The 25,431-nt window shown below is 49.1% G+C and overlaps 1 long non-coding RNA gene, 1 other non-coding gene and 3 pseudogenes across 2 annotated transcripts; 4 read left to right on the forward strand and 1 right to left on the reverse strand.

Moving 5' to 3' along the window:
- The first annotated feature begins 8,591 nt into the window (after positions 1–8,591).
- Positions 8,592–8,711, forward strand: LOC123629272 (annotated as a pseudogene).
- Positions 8,712–11,318: 2,607 nt separating this feature from the next.
- LOC123629271 lies at positions 11,319–11,437 on the forward strand (annotated as a pseudogene).
- A 527-nt stretch (positions 11,438–11,964) lies between these two features.
- Positions 11,965–21,724, reverse strand: LOC123629267. The gene is made up of 4 exons (XR_006731961.1): positions 21,458–21,724; positions 21,242–21,342; positions 15,635–15,691; positions 11,965–12,069 (listed from the first exon to the last, which is right to left on the reverse strand). It is a non-coding gene; the product is annotated as an uncharacterized LOC123629267 (long non-coding RNA).
- On the forward strand, positions 21,245–21,348 carry LOC123629274. Its single transcript, XR_006731963.1, has one exon. It is a non-coding gene; the product is annotated as a small nucleolar RNA U13 (small nucleolar RNA).
- A 167-nt stretch (positions 21,725–21,891) lies between the features above and the next one.
- On the forward strand, positions 21,892–21,983 carry LOC123629273 (annotated as a pseudogene).
- Positions 21,984–25,431: the final 3,448 nt, after the last annotated feature.

The raw sequence follows: 25,431 nt of genomic DNA on the forward strand, positions 1-25,431 counted from the left end.
ATGCATGTGTTGTGCAAGGTGTGTGGTGCACGGTATGCGTGTATCACTCAAGGTGCGTGGATTGGGTGGTATGCGCATGTTGTGCATGGTGTGTGGAGTGTGCATCATGAGCGGGTTGCGCATGGTGTGTTGAGAGCATGGTATGTGCATGCAGCGCAGGGTTCGCTGAGCGTGCAATATGCACGTGTTGACGCAGTGCGCAGCGCCAAGTATGTACAAGTAGCGCGCAGTTCACCGAGTGCAGGATATGTGCGTGAAGCTCATGGGTCACCGAGCGCAGTATGCGCATGTTGCATGTGGTGTGAGGAGCACGTGTTATGCATGTCTTGTGCACGGTGCGTGGACAGCATATTATGCGCATGTCACATACAGTGTGCTGTGCGTGCAGTATGCGTGAGTAGCACGCAATTTGCCAAGTGAATGATATACGCGGGTTGCGTGTGGTGCACGGAGTGGGCGGAATGCACGTGTTGCATGTGGAGTGTGGAGCGCATGTTATACACGTGTTGCATGTGGTGTGTGGAGCGAGTGTTATGCTCGTGTTGCGTGTGGTGCATGGTGCGTGTGGTACGCACGTGTAGCATGTGGTGCTCAGAGCGCACTCTAGGCACCTGTAGGTCGTGTGGCACATAGCGCATGATAGGTGCATGTTTCGCGTGCTGTGCAGTGCACATGGTATGTGTGTGTAATGCTTGGTTCATGGAGCTCATGGTATGCACTTACAGGGCACAGGGTGCAGAGCACGGGGTATGTGTGAGCAGCACGCAGTGCATGGAGTGCATGTTATGTGCGTGTTATTTGTGCTGTGTGTCATGTGGTATGCACGTGTAGCATGTGGTTCATCGAGCGCATGGTATTTGTGTGTTGTGCACGGTGCACGGAGCATGTGATATGCATGTGTTGCACGTTGTGTGTGGCATGTGTTGTATGTGCATGTGGTGCATGGAGCATGGATTGAGCAGTATGCTACTTTCGCACATGGTGCATGGAATGCATGTGATAAGCATGTTGTGTGTGGTGTGCTGTGTGCAGTACATAAGTGTTGTGCATGGTATGTAAATTGTGTGATATGCACATGTTGGGTAAGGTGTACATAGCGCGTGTTATGTGCAAGTTGCACGAGGAGTGTAGTGCACGGTATGCACACGTAACTCCTGGTTCATTGAGCTAGTGATATGTGCATGTTGCACATCGTGCGTGGAGTCCATGATAATGCGCGTGTGGTGCACGGTGTGTGGAGCACGTGTTATGCGCATTTTGCACTTGGTGTGTAGTCACCTGGAATGCACATGTGGTATGCAATGCGTGGAGTGCGCAGTATGTGCCTGTCTCGCGAGGTGTGCTACATGTGGTATGCATGTGTTGTGCCTTGAGCACTTTATGCATTTGTAGCATGTGGTATGTGGTGCATGCAGTATGCACGAGTAGCACACGATTTGCCAAGCACAGGGTATGCATGCGGTGCGCGTGGTTTGTGGAGCACGTGTTATGCCCGTGTTGCACCTGGTGTGCAGCGTGTGGTATGTGCAATTCAGGCGCGGTACATGGAGTGCAGGTTATACACGTGTTGTGTGTGGTGCATGGTGAGCAAGGTTTGTGTGTATAGTGTGTGGTTTGCCGAGCACACAGTATGCGTGTGTTGCACGTGGTGCACAGACTGCACATTAAGCGCCTGTTGTGTGTGGGGAGCGGTGAGTGCGGTATATGCATGTTGTGCACGGTGCACAGGGTGCACGTTATGCGTGTGTTTCGCAAGGTGTGCAGTGCACTGTATGCGTGTGTCACCCAAGGTGCTCGGATTGAGTGGTATGTGCATGTTGTGCACGGTGAGCAGTGCACCCGGAATGTGAGTGTTGCACTCGGTACATGGAGTACATGGTATTTCCATGTTGCACGAGGTGTGCAGTGCATCATATGCGTGTGTCACATGTGGTGAGTGGTGTGCAGTATACAAGTGTTGGATGCAGAGCGTAGAGCACGCATTATGCGAGTTGCGCACGATGTGCGGTGCGCGGTATGTGGGTGTTGTGCACGGTGAGCAGAGCATGCATTATGCGCTTGTCGCTCATGTTGTTCAGTGCGTGGTATGCGTGTGTTGCGCATCTTGCGCAGAGCATCTGGTTTGTGTGTGTCACACGGTACACAGAGTGTGCGGTATACATGTGTCGCATGTGGTGCTTGCTGCACGTGGTATGCACATCTTGTGACTGGCATGCATGGTATGCGCATGTCTCACGTGGTGTGGGGAACATGTGGTTTACACATGTCGGCATGGTACATGGATCATGTGATAAGTATGTCTGTCGTGCAGTGCATGGGGTGCATGGTATGTGTGTGCTTCAGGCAGAGTGTGCATTATTCGAGTCGCGCATGATGTGCCATGAGCAGTATGCGGGTGTTGTGCATGGTGAGCGGAGCACACATTATGCACTTGTCGCTCATGTTGTTCAGCGCGTGGTATGCGCGTGTTGCGCATCTTCATGGAGGATCCGGTTTGTGCATGTCACATGGTGCACAGAGTGTGTGGTATGCATGTGTGGCATGTGGTGCTTGCTGCACGTGGTATGCGCATCTTGCGCATTGTGACTGGTGTGCATGGTATGCACATGTCTCACGTGGTGTGCGGAGCATGTGGTTTACATGTGTTGGCATGGTACATGGATCATGTGATAAGTATGTGTTTCATGCAGTGCACGGAGTGCATGGTATGTGTGTGCTTCACGCAGTGCATGGAACGTGACATACATGTGATTCACACGGTGCATGGAGTGCACAGTCTGCATGTGCAGCACACCAGGTGCGGTATGCATGTGTTGCATGTGGTGCATGGAGCACGTGTTATGTGTGTCTTGCCCGTAGTGTGCGGATGCCCAGAATGCACGTGTGGTGTGCAGTGGGCAGAGCATGCTGTATGCGAATGTCATGCGAGGTGTGCAGCATGCGGTATGCACGTGTTGTGCATGGTGAGCACTGCACACAGTATGTGTGTGTTGTGCGCTGTACACAGAGTGCACCTAATGGGTGTAGCATGACGTGTGCCGTGTGCAGTATGTGTGTTTTGCGCCTTCAGCGCGTTATGCGCATGTAACATGCAGTGTCCGGTGCGTGCAGTATGTGCAAGTAGTGCACAGTTTGCCAAGCGCAGGATATGCACAGGTTGTTCATGGTACATGGAGCGCGTGTTATGTGCCTGTTGCATCTGGTATGTGGTGTGTGTTATGCACAAGTCAGGAGCGGTGGGTAGAGTGCATGTTATGCACGTGTTGCACGTGGTGCATGGTGAGCACAGTTTGCACTTGTAGTGTGTAGTTCACTGAGCATGAGATACGCGTGTGTTCTTTGTGGTGCACGTAGTGCGCGTTATGTGCATGTAGTGCACGGGGTGCAGAGCACGCATTATGCGCGTGTTGTGCACATTGCGCAAAGCGTGCATTATGTGCCTGTTGTGTGTGGTGAGCGGTGAGCACGATATGCACATGTTGTGTGAGATGCGCAGAGCATGCACTATGCACATGTTGCATGAGGTGTGTGGTGCACGGTATGCGTTTGTCGCCGAAGGTCTGCAGATCGTGTGGTATATGTATATTCTGCATGGTGCACAGTGAGCCTGGAATGCACGTGTTGCACATGGTGGGTGGAGCACACAGTATTTGCATGTTGCACGAGATGTGTGGTGCATGGTAGGCACATGTTGGACACAGAGCGTGGAGCACACGTTATGCGCATCGCGCATGGTGTGCAGTGCGCAGTATGCGGGAGTCGTGCATGGTGAGTGGAGTGTGCATTATGCACGTGTCGCTCACGTTGTTCAGTGCATGGTATGCATGTGTCACCCATAGTGTGCGGAGCATCCAGTTTGTGCATTTCACATGGTGTGTGGAGTGTGCGGTACGCATGTGTTGCACATGGTGTGTGCTGCACGCGGTATGCGCATCTTGCACGTTGTGACCAGTGTGCATGGTATTTGCATGTCACACACAGTGCACGGAGCATACGGTGTACACGTGTTGCACATGGTATGCGGATCATGCAATATTTATGTGTTTTGCGCAGTGTGCAGAGTGTGTGTTATACATGTGTCTCACGCAGTGCATGGAACACGGCATGCCTGTGTTTCACACGGTGCACGGAGTACGTGGTATGCATGTGCAGCACGTGGTGTGCATGGTATGCGCGTGTCTTTCACGGTATGTGCAGTGCATGGTGTGCATGAGTGGTGCATGGTGCGTGGAGGGCACTATATTTGTGTGTTGCACGTGGTTCACAGAGCACGCGATATGCACATGTTTCACATGGTGCGCAGTAAGTACATACATCAGGCAGTGCACGGACCACGCATTATGCATGTGTTGCTTGTGGTATGTGGGATGCGGTGTGTACGTGTCATGCAGTGTGGGGATTGTGGGGTATGCACATGTCACACACGGTGTGTGGAGTGCATGATATGTGCATGTCATGTGGTGTGAGGAGCGCGCAGTGTACACATATTGTGCTCTGTGCGTGGAGTGCATGATATGTGAGTGTTGGGTGTGGTGTGCAGAGTGTGTTATGTACGTGTTGCATGCAGTGTGCAGAGCACACTTAATGCACGTGTTGTGCTTGGTTTACAGTGCATGTGCTATGCATGCATACCACGCCATTCACAGAGCACGTGGTATGCACATGTAGTGCGCGGTGCCTATAGCATGCGATAGGCATCTGTTGCGCCCATTGCTTGGGGTGCACGGTAGGAGCATGTAGCGCACAGTTCACCACACGATATGTGCATGTTGCTCATTGTGCGCGGAGCGCATGTTATGTGCTTGTTGTGCCTGGTGCTCAGTGCACACGGTATGCATGTGAAGCATGTGGTTGGCAGAGCATATGGTATAAACGGATTGCGTGCAGTGCGCGGAGCACATGGTAAGTTGATGTTACATGCTGTGTGCAGAGCGCATGTTATGCATGTGTTGGGCATGGTGTGTAGTTTGCCCAGAATGCGCATTTTGCAAGTGGTGCTTGGAGCATGTGTTTTACACATGTAGCGTGTGGTTTGTCAAGGGCACATTATACACGGTTTGTGCAGGGTTCACCAAGCGTGCTAAATGAGTGTGTTATGCATGGTGCATGGAGCGCATGTTATGTGTGTGTTGTGCTAGGTGTGCAGTGCGTATGGTAATCAACAGTCATGCACGAAGCATGGAGCTCATGTTATGCGCGTGTTTCATGTGGTGCATGGTGCGCACAGTATGCATGTGTAGTGTGTGGTTCACCAAGCACGTGATATGCATATGTTCTGTGTGGTGAATGGAATGCACATGTTGTGCGTGGGGCACAGAGCACACATTATGTGCATGTTGCATGTGCTGCACAGTGTGTTTGGTACGTGCGTGTAGCACATGGTGCATGGAGTGCATGGTATGCGATTGTAGTGCTTGGTGAGTAGTTCATGTGGTATGCGCGTGTCATGCATGGTTAGTGGTGTGTGTGGTATGCGCATGTCAAGTGCGGGGCATGGAACGTGCATTATGTGCATGTAGCATGTGGTTCATCGAGCATGTGATATGCACGTGTTGTGCACAGTACATTGAGCACATCTTATGCACATGTTGTGCATGATGTGTAGTGCGCATGGTATGTGCATGTTCCATGTGGTGCACAGAGCATGCATTATGTGCATATTGTGAGTGGTATGCAGTGTGCTCGGTATGTGCATCTTGTGCACGGTGCGTGGAGTGCTCATTATGGATGTGTTGGGCTTGGTGTGCGGTGCATATGCTACACGTGTGTGCCATGGTATTTGCAGGGCACGCTGTGTGCTCTCATTGTGTGAGGTGTACAGAGCGTGCCGTATGCGCATGTTCCACATGCTGTGCAGTGTGCATGGTATGCACATGTGGTGCGCCGTTGGCTGACCACATGATATATGTGTGTTGGGCATGGTGCCTGGAGCACGTTATGCATGTGTTGCATGTGGTGTGTGGACTGCTTGCTATGCATGTGTTGTGTGTGTCATGCAGTGCGCGTGGTATCCATGTGTTGTGCGAGGCGTGCATAGTGTATGGTATGCGCGTGTCATGCACAGTGAGCAGAGCGCACGGTATGTGCATGTTTTGTGTGGTGCACAGAGCGCACGTTAGGCGCATGTTGCATGAGGTGTGTGGAGTGCAGTATGCATGTGTCACCTATGGTGTGCATATCGAGCAGTATGCACCTGTCATGCGGGGTGCAGGGAGCGTGAGTTACGCGCGTGTTGCATGTGGTGTGCAGAGCGCGAAGTATGAGCTTGTTGGACACGATGTGCAGAGCGCACTGTATGCGCATGTTGGTGGTGCGTGAAGCACACATTAAACATGTGTTGTGTGTGGTATTTGGTGCTCCGGCAATGTGTGTGTTGTGCGCGGTGTGTGGAGTGTGGATTATGCACGTGTTGCATTTGGTGTGTGGTGTGCACAGTATGCGCGTGTAGTGCACAGATCACCAAGTGCACAATAAGCACGTGTTGCACGTGGTGTGCGGAGTGTGTGTTATGCACATGTTGCACATCGTTTGCAGTACACGTGATATGCGTGTGTTGCGCATGGTGCATGGAGCATGCATTATGAGCATGTTGCACTTGGTGTGCATTGCACCCGATATGCGCATCTTGTACCCGGCTCGCAGAGTGCACGATATGCATGTGTAGTGTGCAGTGCACAGAGTGCGTGGTATGCGTGTGTTGCACGTGGTGTGCAGTGCACGTGGTATGCTCCTTTAATGCCACAGGACATGCCCCTACCAGAAGGACAGCACCACGCTCCCCGCGCTCTCCGCTGGCTCCGTTGCCCCACTGCCTCGCCCTGGCACTTCCCTAGAACACTTGTCCACGTCCGGGGCAGGGGGAGACCAATGTCGTGCCGGCTCTGGGAACACAGACACACACCCCCACCCGAACACACGGGTGCGCCACCGTCACAGACCCCAACAAGCAAAGACACAGGCACACGTGCAGAAACAGACTTCCAGATGTGGGGTCAGAGAGCCAGAGCCAGGGAGCATGCCAGAGAGGTCCCTCTGGCCCCCAGGTGAGGGCACGGTGTGGAGGAGGTTTGGGGGCGGGGCCAGGACAAGAAGGCAGGGCCATGGGGCTGGCCCCTTCACCCTGAGGTCCTGAAGACGTGCAGCCCTGTCTCTGGGGAGGCTTGTTCTGCCTCAGTTCCCATGGGGCCTGCATGTGGCAGCAGCACCTGTGGGCCCCAGAGCTGGCTCTCCTGTTCCTTGGTCGGGTGGCGGTTGGGATGGATTGGCATGGGTAGCCATGGGTTGGTCAGATGGCGTGTCAGTGGGTTTGGGTGCGTGTCCTCTGTGCATTCCTTGGTTTCTTGTTGCATGCCCTCTCTGCCCGGGTGGCCAGTGAAGCTTATGCCTTGTTACCTTATTTTTCTATTTAGGAATGCTAATAAAATGGGTGACTAACAGTTCAAAGTTACTTTAACTTCCTAGGTTTTTCTAAGAGTTGACATTATCATCCTTATATGTAATTGAAACTTCTAGATGAAAGGGAAACAATTCTATCCAAAAAATTTTTAATAAAAATATTAGAAGTGTTTCATTAAAGGATAATTTTGTCTAATTTATTTTTGAAACTCCTTAAATTCAATCTGTAAATGTTGATTAAAAATTAAGTGGATATAAAAGTTAAAGGTTATCAAAGGTCTATAAAAGTCTTCATTTACAGTCAAATTGGTTAAAATTAAATGGATTTATTTAAGAGATTTTATTGACATTAACTTTAGCATTAATACATGAATACAACGAAATTCGGTTTTCTCTTTTGAACTAGATTGTCATGTGCTACTAATAGAAATAACAAAAGATTTTTTGTTTACCTTTTCAACTGCAAAAAAAGGAAGGGAAAGAAAGAAAGACACAGATTTAGCCTCCTTCTTTATTACCTTGTACTTCAGTCTGTCTCCGAGGTCTTATACTTGTTTGAGAAACTGAGTCTCCTCTCTCAAAGAATAGGATTCTTGCCTGTAAAAAAGTTTCCATTACATATATGGCCCTCAGTCTCCCCCTGCCCCGGACGCAGACAGGTGTTCTATGGAAGTGCCAGGGCGAGGGGGTGGGTCAATGGAGCCAGCAGAGAGCGCGGGGAGTGCAGCAGGGTCCTTGCAGTGGGGGCATGAGCTGTGGCTCCTGTGGGGGGTGGGGCAGGGGGCCTCTGGTGGGAGGGGAAGGCCAAGGTGCCGGGGTCCTGTGGACATGTCCTGAGCGTGGCCGGTCTGCTCAGCTCACGGGAAGTCGGTCAGGCGTGGGGAGGGCCCTAGTGTACAGGTCTGGGGGAGGGACTGGGAGGCCGGGCCCCCAGCGTGACCCAGGCCTCTGGCGCCCCGCCAGGCAGCAGGACAGCGCCTCACGGCCTATTCACTGGGGCAGGGGGAGCTGGGTGGCGTGGAGGCCCATCGTGTGCCTGGGAGCCCGGCCCCCTGTCCCCTGCCACCCTGCCCCATGGCCCTGGGGCTGAGAAGGTGAGGCCAGGAGTCAGCTCTGGTGTGGAGCAGCGGGCAGGACTGGCAGGGAGGGATGCGGGGCAGCTTGGCCTCTTGGGGCATCCAGGGGCAGTTGCCATCCTGTGCGGCCAGAGCACCCTGAAGGCGCCAGATCTCGTCTGATCTCGGAAGCTAAGCAGGGTCGGGCCTGGTTAGGACTTGGATAGGAGACTGCCTGGGAACACCGGGTGCAGCCATAGGCTTTTTGCCTCTTCTTTTGTCCAGCCCATTGGCCTGCATGGAAGGGGGAAGGGGGCGCCCTATGTCCTATGGCCCAGCCTGGCGCCCCACCCCGTGGCCTCCTCCCGTCCGCCGCTTCAGCACCGCTGGGCTCACACTGGGCCGGACACCGCCTGGATATTTAAGTGTCAACGGAAAAAAAAAGCCAAACTGTGTATAACAATTTAAAAAGATTTACTCTGAGCCAAATTTGAGGATCATGACCCGGAGCCATGCCCAAGAGGCCTTGAGCAGGTGGACTTGCTGTGGCCATGAAGGGGTACGTTTAGTCAATTGGGGTGTGTGTGTGTGTGTGTGTGTGTGTTTGCGGGGATGAGGTGAGCCTTAAAATTTTATTTTAGTTCACAATTCCCCCCTTTGACCAAGATATGTCAGAGACAGCATCTGTGGCCCAACTTTCATTTTGTGTCATCCTTTGCCAGGATGGTGTGGGTACCTGCCCTGGGTCCATCCAGTCCCTCAGTGGGACCCTTGTGGCCAAGATCCTTTCTTTACATTATTCTTTCTGTTTAACCTTTCTTACCAAAAAATGTATTTCTATATTCATTGACCTTTTTACATCTTTCTCTTACTCACAGGTGGAATTTTGTTTTTCTTTTCTTTCTAAATTTATTTGGATTCAACCTTTAAATAACCTCGGAATTAGACAAAGTTATACATATTTTAATAAGAATACCTTCCATTCCTTTTATAATTTTTCTTATTAAAAACCTCTTATTCCTTGGTACACCTTATAGATAAAATCACATGCATTGAGTAGAATTCCTATATTTGGTAACCTTAAATTTTAGTGTAAATCTTAAAGTTGTGAAGTCATGAATTGTTCATCATAAGACACTCATCATGAAGCAAGACTGCAGGTTACTATAAAATTATAGCCAAACTGATAATTCAATTTTTTAGAGGCAAGAATCCTATTCTTTGAGAGAGGAGACTCAGTTTCCCAAACAAGTATAAGATCTAAGAGACAGACGGAAGTACAAGGTAATAAAGGAGGAGAAATTGGTGTCTTTCTTTCTTTTCCTTCCTTTTTTGCAGTTGAAAAGGTAAATAAAAAATATTTTGTTATTCCTATTAGTAGCACATGACAATCTAGTTCAAAAGAGAAAACTGAATTTCATTGTATGTGTGTATTAATGATAAAGTTAATTTTAATAAAATCTCTTAAATAAGTCCATTCAATTGTAACCAATTTGACTGTAATGAAGACTTTTATAGACCTTTGATAACCTTTAACTTTTATATCCACTTAATTTTTAATCAACATTTACAGATTGAATTTAAGGAGTTTCAAAAATAAATTACCAGTGTGAGCAAGAGTGAGACCCTGTCTCTACTAAAAATAGAAAGAAATTAGCTGGACAGCTAAAAATATATAAAAAAAATTAGCCGGGCATGGTGGCGCATGCCTGTAGTCCCAGCTGTTCGGGAGGCTGAGGCAGAAGGATTGCTTGAGCCCAGGAGTTTGAGGTTGCTGTGAGCTAGGCTGATGCCATGGCACTCTAGTCCAGGCAACAGAGTGAGACTGTATCTCAAAAAAAAAAAAGAACTAATGTTGTAGTATTTTACCTTATAAATGACCCAGACACTTTATGATTATTTTTAGCTGCACGTGATGACTTTAAGGTTTTAAATTATATGAAAATTTCATTTGCATTTCATTTGCACTGGGTGCGGGCCAGCCCACAGCAGTAAACCGTCCCCTTGGCTCCCAGACCCCCAGCCCACCTCAGACTTTGTCTCAGCTGCACACTGGGGCCTCGGCCTCAGGCCTTGGCCTCACGAGGGGCAGGCTCTTTGCCGGAAGTCTGTCTCTGCGTGTCTGCCTCTCTGCTTGCTGGTTCCGGTGTGCGACGGAGGTGTGTCTGTCTGTTTGGGTGGTGGTGTGTGTGGGTGTGTGCGAGGTGGTTTCACCAGCATGCCCCTCAGTCTCCCCCTTCCCCCGATAAAAACAGGTGGTCTGTAGAATTGCCTGGGCAAGGTGTGGACAACTTTGCGGTGGGGGTGGTTACCTGTGGTGGGCGGGGGAGGGTGCGCCCAGGGTCTCCTGCGGAAGGGCAGAGACAGGGCTGGGCCTGTTGGTTGGTGGGGTAAGGTGGCACCGGCAAGAAGGGCAGTGAGAGACCTGGAGATGGCAAAGTGTATAGGTGGGCAGCAGGCAGCTGGGGAGCGCCAATGCTTTGGGGGCCTTGGCCCTGACCCTGGCCAACCATAGCCTACCCTGAGAATGGCCTCTCTCTTCGGATGACCTGAGTAGTCTAGCATCGGTGGGGGCCCATAGCCTGCAGCTCTGGGAGTGCAGCTGGGAAGCCAGGCCCCCAGCATTACTATAACCCAGGCCTCTGGCACCCCGCCATGCCGTGAGACTGTGCCTCCCCTGTCTGTGTGGCAAAGGGTGCTTGGCAGCGTAGGGGTGCATCGTGTGTGAGAACAGCCTGCTGCCCTTTGTCCTGGGAGCCCATGGGCCTGGGTGGTGAAGGGGAGGCCCAGGAATGGCCCATGCGCCAGCAGCTAGGGGTCAGCACGAATGGGCCTGAGGTAGGCATAGCAGCAGGGCCTCTTGCATCCATCTATGGTCATGCCACCCTGAAGATGCCAGATCTCCTCTTATCTCGGAAGCTAAGCAGGGTTGGTCCTAGTTAGTACTTGGATGGGAGACCACCTGGGAATACTGGGTGCTGTAGGATTTTGCCTCTTTTTCTGTCTCGCCCACCTGGTCTGGGAAGAGGGGACCCCTCTGCCCTTAGCGCCCTCCCCTGCTCCCACCCCTGGCCAGCCAGGACCCTGCCCCATGGCCCCTGGATATAGTGTCATATTTTAGATATGAAGGCTCAGTCCCCAAGACTGTCTCCCCTTAGACACCTGTCACAGGTCCTGGCCTCCAGAACTTCTGATCAACCAGCTCTAAATTCAGGACAAATTCTAAATTTGTCCAAGTGGATGACCACATTACCATATTAAAGGAAAAATTTGGTCATATCAATATATGCAGAAGAATAGAATCTAAAAAGTTTGATATTCATTCACGATACAATAATTTAAGAATCCAGATGAGAAGACATCTAGAAATACCTTTCAAAAGTGTAAATCTTTAGAAAATATTCTTAAGGATTAAGAAGTAAAAACATTCTTTTGAAAGTCATGAGCAAGACCAGGGTGTTGATATGAAATTCTTCTATTCAATACTGTAAGAGAGGCTCTAAAAATATACTAAAACAAGGTAAAAATTAAATATATTGGAAAGGAAAATCACCTTTTTCATTTTCTTCACCTCTTATGGTTCTCAAAACAGAAATGTTTGCCATTATACGTGGGAAACCTGTAGAAATAATAAGTTAGTTCAGCAAGATAGCTATATATAAAATCAATTTTCAATCAAGAGTTTTAATATTTCTTACTTCCTAGCAAATACACAATAGTAAATGCAATTTTTAGAAAGGATAACATTCAAAGTCCCAGAAAATTTACATAGCACCTAGGAGAAATATGTGCAAACTTAGATGGAAAACTTAGTAAAAACATAAATGAAGGCCCAAAGCAATGGAGAGTTATACTGTATTCATAGATAGAAAGACACAGAATCCCCAAAATAATAATTTCCCCCAAATTAATTAATAATCAAAATTAAACAGGGTTATAACTAGAAATTTACAATCTGATCTTAAAATTAATATTAAAGAACAACGAGCCAATATGACAATAAAAATTGGAGAGAGAAGAAGAAAAATGATTAGAAGGAAGTAGGGTTAGGATCAAGGGAGAGTCAGGGATAGACTTTCACTTTCAGCACTGTCTCTCGTGACAGTGGGAAAGTGGAGGGTGGCTGAAGGTTCTACGCTCCTGTATCACCCACCGTGAGGTAAAATTGAGGACAGATTTCCAGTGTTTCAAGAAAGGAAGAGCACTTATGGAGGCCATCTGTCTGTATGTGGGAGGGTGTCCCTGAAAGTGGCTTTAAGAGCCAGGATGTGCCTAGGCCAAGAAGGCACAAGATCCTGAGTGAGAATGGTCCATCAGATACAGTCCATAGGAGGCCACCTGTCTAGATGGAGCTTCCCCCCCTCCAACCACCCTCCCTGGGCCCCGCAGAGCAGACAGACTCAGAATGGAGTCACTCGGTGCCGGTGCCCTGCCCGGGTGCCCCATCATTCAACTGAACTGGGAAACAAGTGGGCTTTCCGAGCCTCGGGAGGGAGCTTCACCGCGGTCGGACAGATCAGAAGGGGCCCGGCTCCCTTGAGTGGGCAGGCTGGGGGCGGTCGGTGGGGTCTCTTGACGTGAGGCATCACGGGATGCTTGAGATATTGTCGGGGGCATCTATGTTGCGTTCCAAAGCTAGGGTCTGAGAAATGGTCCTGAAAGAATGATGGCGTAAACAAATCCCCTCCATTCAAGAAGGGAGATTCATTTCTAGAGGAGCGCCACCCACACGGGAGAATCGTAGGCTTCCTGTGGACATTCTCTTCAAAAGGGAATTCACTCAGTGGAGTCAAAATCAGAAAATCACTGTCTTCTGACGCATATTTCTGCCTCGGCCTATGTTCAGGAAATTTGGGGGTTTGAGACTGAGAAGGCCTACGCTATTTCCTCCTTTGTGAGCAAAGTAGACTCTCTCCTTCCTCCTCAAACCGCTTGTCCTCGTTATTCGGCCTCATGGACAAATGGCTGAGCTTTCGGTAACAAGTCCACACCCCAGGGTGGAGGGGTCCAATCCACCTCTGGCCAGGCCTGGGCCCTTCCTGCCTCCCTCCAGGATCTGTTTGGCAGCCCAGCCACCTTGGACTGCACAAGGAGGACACAAATTAAGGTCCCATCCCCCCACTGTAGCGGCGGTGGCAGTTCTCCAAGGGTTTGCAGGTTTTCCTGAAGTAGGAGATGGTGGGGACTGATTTTTTTAGCGCCCCACACACACACCACGAGTGACTGACCTGAGCTCCCTCCCCTTCCCTATGCGCTGTGCCTTGGCCTTGGCGCAGGCCTGGAAGCGGCAGCTCGCGGGGCGGGATCGTGGCTGAAAGCGGCTCCGCCCGAGAGAAGCCCGAGGCGGCTCCGTACAGCGCCCATGCGCAGTCAGCGCGGTGAGTCGGGGATGGGGCGGCGGGAGGAGGGGACGGCGGAAGGGCTCCGCCGGGGGCCCGTCCACCTGTGCGGCCAGGCTAGGGGTTTGCTCTTGGGCCGGGAGCTCGTACCCCTCCCCCAGCCCGCAGGCAATCCCGAGGGGCAAAAGCACGACTTTCTGGGCACCTCCTCCGACAAAGCGGTCGCAGTGGCTGGGTTACGTGGGGTCCAGATGAGCCTTGTTCTGGGAGCGCCACCTCCCCCATGCGCCTCCCCTCTTGGGCCTTTCCGCCCAGTCTGGGGCCCCAGGGGAGGGCAGGGGAGGGAAGGGGAGGAGTGGGGGCAGGGAGACGACCTAAGGGAGGGGCCAGACCAACTGAATGGAAGGTTTTCGTGAACTCCTGTCTCCCAGGGAAACACCATTTCTGGAGTCTATGAACTAAAATAAAATCTTAAGCCACCCCCTCGCCCCCACCACCAGCTGACTGAATGGACCCCCATCCCATGATTGGCCCAGGGAACCCCAGAAAACCTTTAAACCTGAGCTGCTGCCCACAAGGACAGGAGAAGTCAGACACCCCTCCCTGATGGAGTCACTTCTTGTAACAAAGAGATACCGAATGGCTGAGGGACCTAAGGCCAGGCAAGACAAAGCTTAACGCATATCTAGCAGGCCAACCATTTACTTAACTACAGAGCACTTGAGTTTTGGGGAAACTGTCCAGTGGCTTGTCTGTGACTAGCAGACATCCTTCTCTTAACTGAAAACTTGCAAAGCCTTTAGGCAGAAGTTCATTTCTTTCATTAATTGGAAATCAAAGAATCTTTAAACCCAGCTGTAAACCTGTACACTGCGCCCCCCTTCCGCCCCCCACTTCCAGATGTCTTGCCTTTTCAGGCCAGACTAATGTACCCCTTCCATGTATTGATTTGTGATTTTACATGTAATTCTTGTCTCCCTAAAATGCATGAAGCCAAACTGTAACCTGCCCCATCACAATGGTACCACTTGCTCAAGGCTTCTTGGGTGTAGCTCTCTGGGCCATGGTCACAGACATTGGGCTCAGAATAAAACTCTTTAAATTATTTTGCAGTGTTTTGGGGTTCTTTTCCATTGACAAGTCAATCATGTTCACATTCTTTTAGCTATGGGAGCTTTTTCTTTTATATTATGTCTGATCCAGATCACTAGCCAGGTATTCATATTTTTGGTTGTCAGTGGTGCTCAAACTTATCTTTGTACATATATCCCAAATTGGCATAAGCCACAGTGAATATGTTTTACAGCTTCCAAGGGCTAGCACTTATTGCCGTATCATAACCAGGGCTCACAGCAATTTTTTTTTTTAAAGCTGCTTCCATTTTTCACCTAGGTATACAAGTATACAGTTTAAATGAATGCTTGCATTAAGGGACCAGGAAGTGTTGGGTTTTTGGTTTTTTTTTTCAGTCATTTATCTGATCCTCAACCCTCATTATTTATCATCGCCCCAACCCTTCATCTCTGTAGAAAAGCTCATGGAAATTGTTTATCCACCAAACGCTTTCTGTTGACAGTACCTGAGATGATAAGGAGCACCATGCATTCTGTTCTAAGATTAAAATTGCATATATCGTATAATTATATTTTACTTCTTGTGGGAATTTAGTGGATTTCATAAAAGCTGATCTTGATTTCCACAACGGAGAAAAGTGGGTTTCTGTTTTGTTTTTGTTTTTGTTTTTCTGGAGGGCTGGTGTCATCACATAAGCGATCACCTTTATAAGTATGATATATCCTAGAAATTTTGGAAAGTTGCAAATAGGGACTTGTTGACAATGCTTACATTGAATGATGTATCTGAATCTGTGAATTGAAGGAGTCAGCATCCGACCAGAAAGCACTGTAAGAGGAAGAGAGGTTTCAGTTCTTTTCCTAAATTTTATCTGTCTATAGCAGATAATATTTGTTTCCCTATGACATGGTATTTTCCTCACAAGCAGTTTTAATGGCTCCATATGCCTCTAGACTGAATGCAAAGCACAGACTCCACGATCTACACTAATTGACTCTGTCTGTCCAAGAATGGCCTCCACAGCTCTCCTCTGTGGGATACCTACTCTCAGAGGTGGCACAGTGTAATGGGTAGGGGGAAATGCTGGATTTAGAAAACTCAGTGTTTGAGCCCCAGAGCTTTATTTCTTAGCAACATGAACTTTGTCAGATCACATCACCCTGCTGAAGCCCAGTCATCTAAAGGGTAGAAAATGCAATGGGTAGATTGATTTTCTTTTCTTTTCTTTTCTTTTCTTTTCTTTTCTTTTCTTTTCTTTTCTTTTCTTTTCTTTTCTTTTCTTCTTTTCTCTTTTCTTTCCTTCTTTCTTTCTGTTTCTCTCTCTCTCTTTCTTTCTTTCTTTTTTTTTGACAGGCTCTCACTCTGTTTCCCAGGCTAAAGTGCAGTGGCATCATAATAGCTCCTTGCAACCTCAAACCCCTGGCCCTTGCAACCTCAAACCCCTGGCCTCAAGTGATCCTCTCATCTAGGCTTCCCAAAGTGCTAGGATGGAGTTTTATTTTTATCTGTGACACCATGGGAGGAAATATCTTTTAGGGTCATAGGGTCAGAAATTTAGATCTATTCTTTGCACTCATCATAGGGGCTAATTGGGATTTTCAGTGTGTAAACATAGGCTACTTGGAATTGCACCAGTACTCCCATTCCTTTTCATCTATTAAGGTGGTAAACTCTTCTTTCCCCATCATCTACTGTAGAAATGGGTTGGCCACAAGGATAATTTGAATATCAGATTCAGGGCACAAATAATTAAGATCTTGTAATGTTAATAAATAAAAGGGGCCACATACAAACCTTTTGGAATTTTGTGCCCATTCTTTAATGTTATATGTTGCTCAGTTGTGAAAAGGCAAGGGAACATAAAATCCAAGTTTTAGGGATGACTTATAGATTGGCTCAGTATTCTTTTTTTGGTGGGGGGGGTCCTCTAAAATCCTGTGTGAATATCAAGGAGGGTAAAAAATTCAGTGTTCTCAGTTCAGTACCCAATATCTGTTTCCAGAGTAAAATTTAAGCGTCCTATTACAGCTTTATTTCCGTTTTGTATGCTAAGGCCAAACTCGGCAAAGAGGTCACTGTTTATTCTCTTTACTAAAATCACATGTGCCATAGTCTGTCTGCCTTGTCTAGTTTCGGGGTAACCATCCAATCCTACTCCGGCCCCTCACATCCTCATGACAATAGGCCTTCTTGGTTTACTGAAATAGAAAATACCGGCTCATCAGCAATGTTTGATTGGTTTCTTCAGAAACAACTGTTGCTCTGCTTTCTTTACTATGTTTTTTTTTTTTTTTTTCATCAGACCCAATCCGATATAGGTGGGAGAGAAGGTAACCAGAGCCTCTTGAAAAACTGAAGTGAATCAAAGTGAGCTCACAGATTCAGATAGAAATCGGGAGGAAGAAAAATTGAGAGATAACATGGATTTTCTGTCCAGCAGGTGCCCTCACACTTAAGATTTCCTTTAAATTTTACCAGAAGCATTAAGTAGGATAAGATAATTGTGACAAACACTGTTCTCATTGGACAGATAAGGAGGCAGGCTCAGAGTGACAAGTAACCTGGGCCCAAATATATTGCTAATAAGCATCATAGTGTGTTCCTTGATTACTTTGTTTTGTGAAGCTCAAAAAGTTTGGGCTCTGTGTGTGTGTCTGTGCGTTTGTGTGTCCATGTGCGTACGCAATCATAGGGGTTTTAGTAAAACCGATATAAGGTAGGATTTCCCATACCTTCAATGATTTCATGTCATATAGGAACGTAATGTTCTGGGATCAGGTTTTTATTCTGCCTTCTGTGCTGCATGCTCAACATGCCTGTGACTTTACTGCCAAGACTTGCTCAGGAGGAGCCTATTCTCATCTTCTGGAAGATTCTACTAATCTTTAAAAGATAAGGACATAGGAAGATGATCCTATAACAATGACTGTGACCATGATTAAAGGCCTCATGTTTGCCACATGTGCTTCTGTGCACTTTGCCTGCATTTGCTTTTTCACTCTGCACAATATCCCTGTGGAGTAGGCAGCATTGTTTCTCCATTTGCAGATGAGGAGGCTGAGGAACAAGAGGATTTATGACTTGCCAAGTGACCAAAAAGGAAGTGTCATCCAGGTAGCCAGTCCAGGCCCCCAAGCTCTACAGCCACTCTGCAATGCTGATTCTGAGCCTGACCAGTTCATCACTGGTGGCTCCCTGAGAACCTTGACTTGGCCCTCTTCCCTAGTTGACTTAGGAAAATATGTTCATGTGTGTGTATTTCTCTCCCCTCCTCTTTCTCTCTCTTTCTCTGTCTTAGTTTTTTTGAAAAGTGAATAGAACAATAAAAAAAACTTTAAAAGTAGAAAAAAGCTTATAGAATAAATAAGGACACCAAGAAAGAAAATATCTGTGTACAACCATGCAATGTGTTTGTGTTTTAAGTAGTGGTGTTACAAAAGAGTCCAAAAGTTAAGAAAACGTGGAAAAGTTTATGACGTGAAAACACTTACAGTAAGCTAAGGTTAATGTATTATTGAAAAAAGAAATTTCTAAAGGTAAATTTCACGTGGCCTAAGTGTCCAGTGTTTATAAAACCTGCAGTAATGTCCTTGGCCTTCACATTCACTCACCACCCACCGCTAACTCACAGACTCACCCAGAGCAACCTCCCACCCACCCTGCAAGCTCCATTCACCATGAGTGCCCTGGCTAGGTGTCCCACTGCACAAAAACCTATTAGACTGCATTTCTTCCATTATTATAAGTAGTTGTACATTTTTTAGGACTGTAGGCATACAATATACCTTCAAGCATAGTTAAGGGGTGGGAGAGGAGGGAAGAGACCAATCTCCATTTATTATTGGGTAGCATGGGGGCAGGGGAGGCAGTTTTCTCCCCTTCCTCCTTCTCCTCCTCATCCCCCTTCTCTCTTGTTTTGCTTCTTCCTTATTTTTTCTTTATTCCTCTCCCAGTTCCCCCTTCCATCATCTTGATGGATTTGGATGAGATGCAGACATTTTCTATGTCAGGCTTTAATCATACTGAGGGAGTAGGAGAAAACTAAGCTGCCTACCATGACACAATGGAATGAAAGTTTGTCTGCCACTGACTGCTGTGCCATTCTGACATTTAGTGTTTTCAGGACATTCTGTATTTCTGCTATTCCACTAGAATATATCCCCTTGATAACTACTGTGTGCCCATATCCAGCTTTTTTGTGATCCACCCGCAATGATCATGACAACGCAGTGTGGGGACTCCCTGTGTTTGGCTCCTTAAAGTCGTTCATGTGGGGTTTTATATCAAGATAGCAAAATGCTCGCATTTAAATAACCTGGCTGGGCATGGTGGCTCATGTCTGTGATTCTAGCAAATTGAGAGGCAGAGATGGGAGCATCACTTGAGCCCAAGAGTTGGAGACCAGCCCGGGTAACATGGCGAGACCCCATCTGTACCAAAAAAAAAAAATTATGCCGGGCGTGGCAGCATTTGCCTATAGTCCCACCTACTCAGAAGGCTGAGGCGGAGAGGATCACTTGAGTCCTGGAGTTGGAGGTTGCTGTGAGCTACAATCAGGCCACAGCGGTCTGGGGGACAACAGAGTGAAAGAAATCCCAACTCAAAAAAAAAAAAAAAAAAAGGGAAAGAAAGTAAAAACAAAAGATCGATAACATAACTTACAAGTCTTGGTGTTACCAAAAGCTCGGCCACTTGTCCACGAGGCCAAATAACAAGGACAAGCGGTTTGAGGAGGAAGGAAAGAGAGGGTCTATTTTGCCAGCAAAGGAGGAGATAGGGTAGAACTGCTCATCTCAAAATCCCAAAGCTCTTGAACATAGGCCTAGGCAGAAATACAGAGCTTTTAAAGGGAGGATTCTCAGCTTTAGCAATCATTGTGGTCAATTATTTCAATCTTCCCAGCTCTGCCAAAAACAAAGCCTGTGAACTCTGCCAGCCACCCACCTGGGGGCTGGGGACCACTGGGGCGTTTTAAGAAAAGATTTAACTTGCCTTGGGGATATAGGCCAGACTACAAGTTCCCAACGGCATGGGGGGCGGGGGAGTTTTAAAAGGACAGAAAATCTTTCTGTCCTTTTTTTTCCCCCCTTTTTCCCCCCTGGGCCATTCCTTCTATGACATTGGGAAACTCATGATGTGAAATAGTTTATGCCTAGAAGAAACTTTGCAGTTGGCTATGTTAATTATGAAGCGTGTTTTATTGTTTCAAGGATGTTATAAAAAATTCAGCAGACTTGTCCACGATCATTAGGAAAATGAATGATTTTCCTCTTGTAAATGTGTAGATACCACAAGCTGCACGAGGAATGTCATTGACACCTATCCACCAACAGAGGTTATTTTCACCATCCCAGAGGCCCCGCAGGAATTCGGTGCTCACCATATTCACTTAGGAATGTATATTCTCAAATAAATAAAATTTCCCTGCCCCCGGTTACTGCAGTCAAGTCACTTAAATCTGATTGCTGAGTTTGCTCCATCTCAGCCAATGACCAACGAAGCCCAATTTTGTAAGATCAAAGAGCATGGTGCCAAAAGATATGAGCCTGATGCCGAAAATAAATAGGTTCAGGCATCCACGTGCACACACAAAGAGACAGGATTGGATACATCGTGTTGACAGTGTTTTGAGTCAGGGAAACTGGAAGATGAATTGGAAGTATTATGAGCAACTTTGTATTTCTTCCAGGACAGGAAAATTGACAGGAAGAGAAAATGCATTGTTCTTGTCATAGGATAAAAAGACACATCTTGTTATATAATTCATTCTGTGATTTAAATTTTTATATGACATGATATTCAATAAACCTAAAAAACAAGATAAAACAGAAACAAACAAAAGAAAAAAGAAAAAAAAACTATGGGCAGAGGCCTATGGTGGGGGAGATGAGGGGCGCCTCCGGCAGACAACAGGGCGCATGGGCGGAGACCCACTAGAGGCTAGAGCTGCCTCGGGCGGGCCCAAGAAGAAGAGCGTGGGACCGACCGTGCTCTACATTCCACTGATCTGAACCCCGCCCTCCACACCTCCAAGGAGTCAACTCTTAAGCTCCCAACATCAACCTACTTTTCCCATCCCGATGTCTGATCAAAGTGGCTGCTAAGTGACACCCAAAAACCGGTGCCAGTGTCAGCCTGAAAAGAACTGACCCCCTGATGGGAGTGGGGTGGGGTGGGGAGGAGTAGGGGTGGGGCGCACCGTGCGTGGCCCGGCCAGCTCCCCTTCCTCCTTGGAACGCATTTTCGGAGCGGACTTCACCCGTGAGCTCTACGGAGTAACACAGGCAGGCAGTGCGCATTGTCAGTCTTACTAATTAAAAAAAAAAAGGTAGAAAATAGAAAAAAGAAAGAAAAAAGAAAACAATTAAAAAGTCGTACCCCTTCCATCTGTAGCTCCGAAGCCTGAAGATCGGGTGTTGATGCCCACGTGTGAGACGTGTTTTCTCCCTCACACTGCGTTTCGTCCACACATCACCCATCTGACGCGAAAAAAGAAACAGAAAGAGATTAAAAAGGGAAAATGGAAAAAGGGAAAAAGAGGAAGAAAGAAATTTTAAAAAAGAAACAAAAGTCACAAGAAGGAAGAATACTGACCTGAGAGCGACACCTAGTGACCTTACAGGAGCCGGCATCCAACAGCCCAAATCGCCAGAGACATCTGGTCGACCTCGGGGCACTGTGCCAAGGGAGGCTGAGGGCAACATGTGATGGACCCGGGGCCACGGCCTCTGCAGCCGATTCCCAGGCGGGCACACGAGCCCGGGGAGCTCATTCTCAGCAAGGCGAAAGGGGGCAGGGAGAGAGGGAGGGAGGGAAAGAGAGAGAGGAGGGAGGGAGGGAAAGAGAGAGGGGACGGAGGGAAAGAGAGAGGGGACGGAGGGAGGGAGAGGGAGGGAGGGAAAGAGAGAGAGGAGGGAGGGAGGGAAAGAGAGAGGGGAGGGAGGGAGGGAAAGAGAGAGGGGAGGGAGGGAGGGAGAGAGAGGGGGGAGGAAGGGAGGGAAAAGAAAATAATCACAAAGTCACACCAGATCACTTTAGAGTTCATAAACATGGTGATTGCGTCTTCACACGCACGTGTGAGATGTGCCTCCTAGAGTGTGGGCACATCACCCGTGTGACGTGATACAATGAATACAGGGGAAAAAAAGGGGGGTCAGGAAAAGGAAAAGAGAGAATAAATAAAATGAAAGGGCAAAAAAGAAAGTCACACCGTGGGTCACGTAGTAGGGGAGTGAGAGCAAATCAACGAGCCGCAGACACAAACTCCCAGAGCAACACTCCGGTTCGCCCCGCGTCCGGCGCCGGAAGAATACCGAGGGCGACCCCTAGGGGCAATGGGGCCAAAGAGACGAAATCCGTCCCAAAGCCTCCCCGTCGCGATGGCTGCCAGAGACCGGACGTCTGGTCGACCAGCGAGTTCAGAGGCACACCGGCCGGGGGAGCATTGCCAGCGGGGGCCTGTGCGCGCGGGGGGAGGGGGTAGGAATTAAAGTCAGGCCAGGTCCCGTGATAGTTCATGAGCGTGATAATAGCGTGTGTTTGGGAAAAAAAACGGGGGTGGGGAGTAAAGACAGGAAGAGAGAGAGAGAGAGAGAGAGAGAGAGAGAGGGAGGGAGGGAGGGAGAGAGAGAGAGAGAGAGAAGAAAATAAGAAGTCACACCTTGGGCCACATAGTAAGGCAGTGAGAGGGAGTCAAGAAGGTGCAGCTGCAGAACCTTCTCCCGGAGACCCCTAGGATGGACGAGGCCGCAGGGGCCCATTCCAGCCCGCAGAGACTGACTGTGACAGAGACATCTGGTCGACCCCGTGGACCATGGCGTCCGCGAGTGGCACCGGCGGAGGCCTGAGCACGACACCCAAGGGACCCTTCCGCTCTACCCCGACAGCCGGCCTGCTGGAAACCTCGACTCGCGGGAGAGAAGAAGGGCAGGCAGTGGAGGCAGGCGGGGTCTGGACCGAACGACCCCTTCCACCCCCACAGCGGGGGAGAGGGCCACGGCGGCCAGACTGCCGCCCCCACCGGGCCCGCGCGGCCACCCCCAGGGACACGGGGCACCACGCAAAGCCACCCCGCGGAAGACCACCGCCACCTCGGTCGCTCACTCCCCCACAACAGCGCTCTCCTCGGAACCAGAGTCCCACTCCTGGCAGGAGACCTGGCGGGGTGGGCGGGGAGGAGGCGTCGGGGGATGGGCCACCCCGTGGCGGGACGCCGGGCGCCGCGGGAGGGCGTCCCCTGCCCCGATCTTCCCCCTCCACTGACGCCCCAATCCCTGCTCACCCCGCCAGGGCTCACCCAATCAATACAATTAGCCAAAAAGGCAGAAAGTTGGTCTGGGGCCAGGGCAGGGCAGGAGGGCTTCTCGATGGGAGACCAGCCTGGCCCAGGGAGTGTGTCACTCATAGAAACAGGCCATGGTCCCAGGCCCCGTCAAGGGCAGGATGGGAGGGAACTAAGGCTCAGGTCACCAGGGTCTCTCTGTTCAGCGGGGCTTCAGCCATGGGACCCAGTGATGTGACACTTTGTGGTTAATGTGATGTTCTGCTCATAGGGCCAAGATCATCAAAAAGCCACATTTGAATAAGGCATACAGAGGGACAAATACTGTGTGACGGCACTTCTATGAGCTACCTGGGACAGGCAAATTCATAGTGACAGAAAGTGGAGATAAGGGTCCAGGGGCCTGGGGGAGGGGCCCTGGCGAGTTAGTATTTAATGGGCCTGGAGTTTGTGTCGTGTGATAAACAATGTCAAGTACAGATAGTGGTGATGGTTCAACACGTTCTGAATGTTCTGATATCACGGAATTGTACACTTACATATAAATGGGTCACAAGATCAATATTATGTATACTTTCTCACAATGAAAAAAAAGACCTTGCCTAAGTGTGAAATCAGCATTTAATCACTCCAGTCGATTGGTTCATGAAATGTTTAGTTTGATTTATTAGTTGCGTAGCAGCGTTTAAAGATTTGGGGAAATGTGCTTTCTAGATGTAAATGCTTCATAAGTTGAACCTTAATAATAAATAAATCTTACAAAGCTCCATGTCAGGGCGGGCAGGAGAGAGAAGGTCTGTGTAACCCAGCGGGATTTCCAGGCTTTTCCACAGAGGGCTGAGGCGACAGCTCCCTCCCTCTCAACTCCGGGGCAGAAGAAGTCCCTCCCCCTGTGCTCATCTGATGGAGAAGACAACCCAGCCACCCGAGGCTCTGGTGTTGAGAAGCTGGATTCCTTGGATGTTGCTGTCACCGTTCCTATTTGTGGAGGAGGATGAGCATCCAGGGAAATGACACAGAGTACCGCAGGGTTCCCTGAAGCACCCTGGGGAGGGCTCCACGTGGCCTCTGCTCCACCATCCTCCCTGTCCCATGTTCACAGTCACTCCTCAGGGTCACATGGAGCTGGGATTTGTGGGAATGAACCTGCCCCAGCTCCCTGCCATGGCTGGTGCTCAGGTGAGTCACAGCAGGGAGATGGCACAGCTGGTACCAACAGGGATCTTCCTGCCTTGTTCTGAAGCGGACCCATCCACTTTGGCTGCTGACCTCCAGGGACTCTCCTAGCCTGAGGATGTCATTCCCCATCCCCTGGTCCTGCATGTGGTGGGGCTTGGAAGCTGCTTCTCGTCCCAACTCACTAAACCACCATAGGCCAGAGACCTCCCTCCATCTTTGCCAACAGGGAGTCAGCCCAGGCGATGGCAGAGGCCCTCTCAGCCTGACCCACCACCACTGATTGGGCTGTGGCTGTGACCAGGGCACCCCTTTTTACCCATGGATGCCCCGTGGTGTCTCTTATTGGAGACAGCGTGTCACTGGATTCAGGGCCCACCCGAATAATCCAGGATGATCTCATCTGGAGATCCTTTGCTTAATGTAATGTCTACATAGACTCTTTTTCCAATGAATATCACATTCACAGCTTCTGGGGGTCCTATGTCACTTTTGGAGGCCGCCATCCACTCCACTACACCCCCTGAGCACACTGCATGTAGAAATCAAGCACCTGCTGGAGTCCAGTCAGTTCTCTGGGCAAATCTCTTCCCTTTCTCTCCCTCTCAGGTGGCGTCCCAATCAGACCCAGCTGGCCCATGATGCAGAATTCTCTTTGAAGACTAACGATCCCAGAATCAAAACCACCACCACAGATAACCAACTCTGGAATGTTTAACATTACCTAGTAGGACTGACTCTCCCAGGCCAGGCGATGTTCACAGGGCTGAGCTAAGGGGCATCATGGGACAGTTAGGGGCCCACACCCTGCCAAGGAGGATGCCCATGCAGCCCCCATCCAAGGGCTCATGTCTTGGGTCAAAACCTGCTTTTAAGTCTTTCTTGCTACTCTTGGGGGCTTGTGCAAGACTCACCTCTCTGTTCCTCAAAAAGTTAAGCACAGAATTACCATCTGACCCAGCAACTCTACTCCTATATAAAGACCTAAAGGGATTAAAAACAGAAACTCAAACAAACCCTTGTATCTGATTGTTCACCTGACCCATACATGTTCAACATCCTCAGGTGGTCTGCTTGTGGCAGGCCTTCCAGAACGTGGATCACTTTCAAC

The sequence above is a fragment of the Lemur catta genome, unplaced genomic scaffold (genome assembly GCF_020740605.2).
Source record: "Lemur catta isolate mLemCat1 unplaced genomic scaffold, mLemCat1.pri scaffold_121_ctg1, whole genome shotgun sequence".
NCBI classification, from domain to species: Eukaryota; Metazoa; Chordata; class Mammalia; order Primates; family Lemuridae; genus Lemur; species Lemur catta.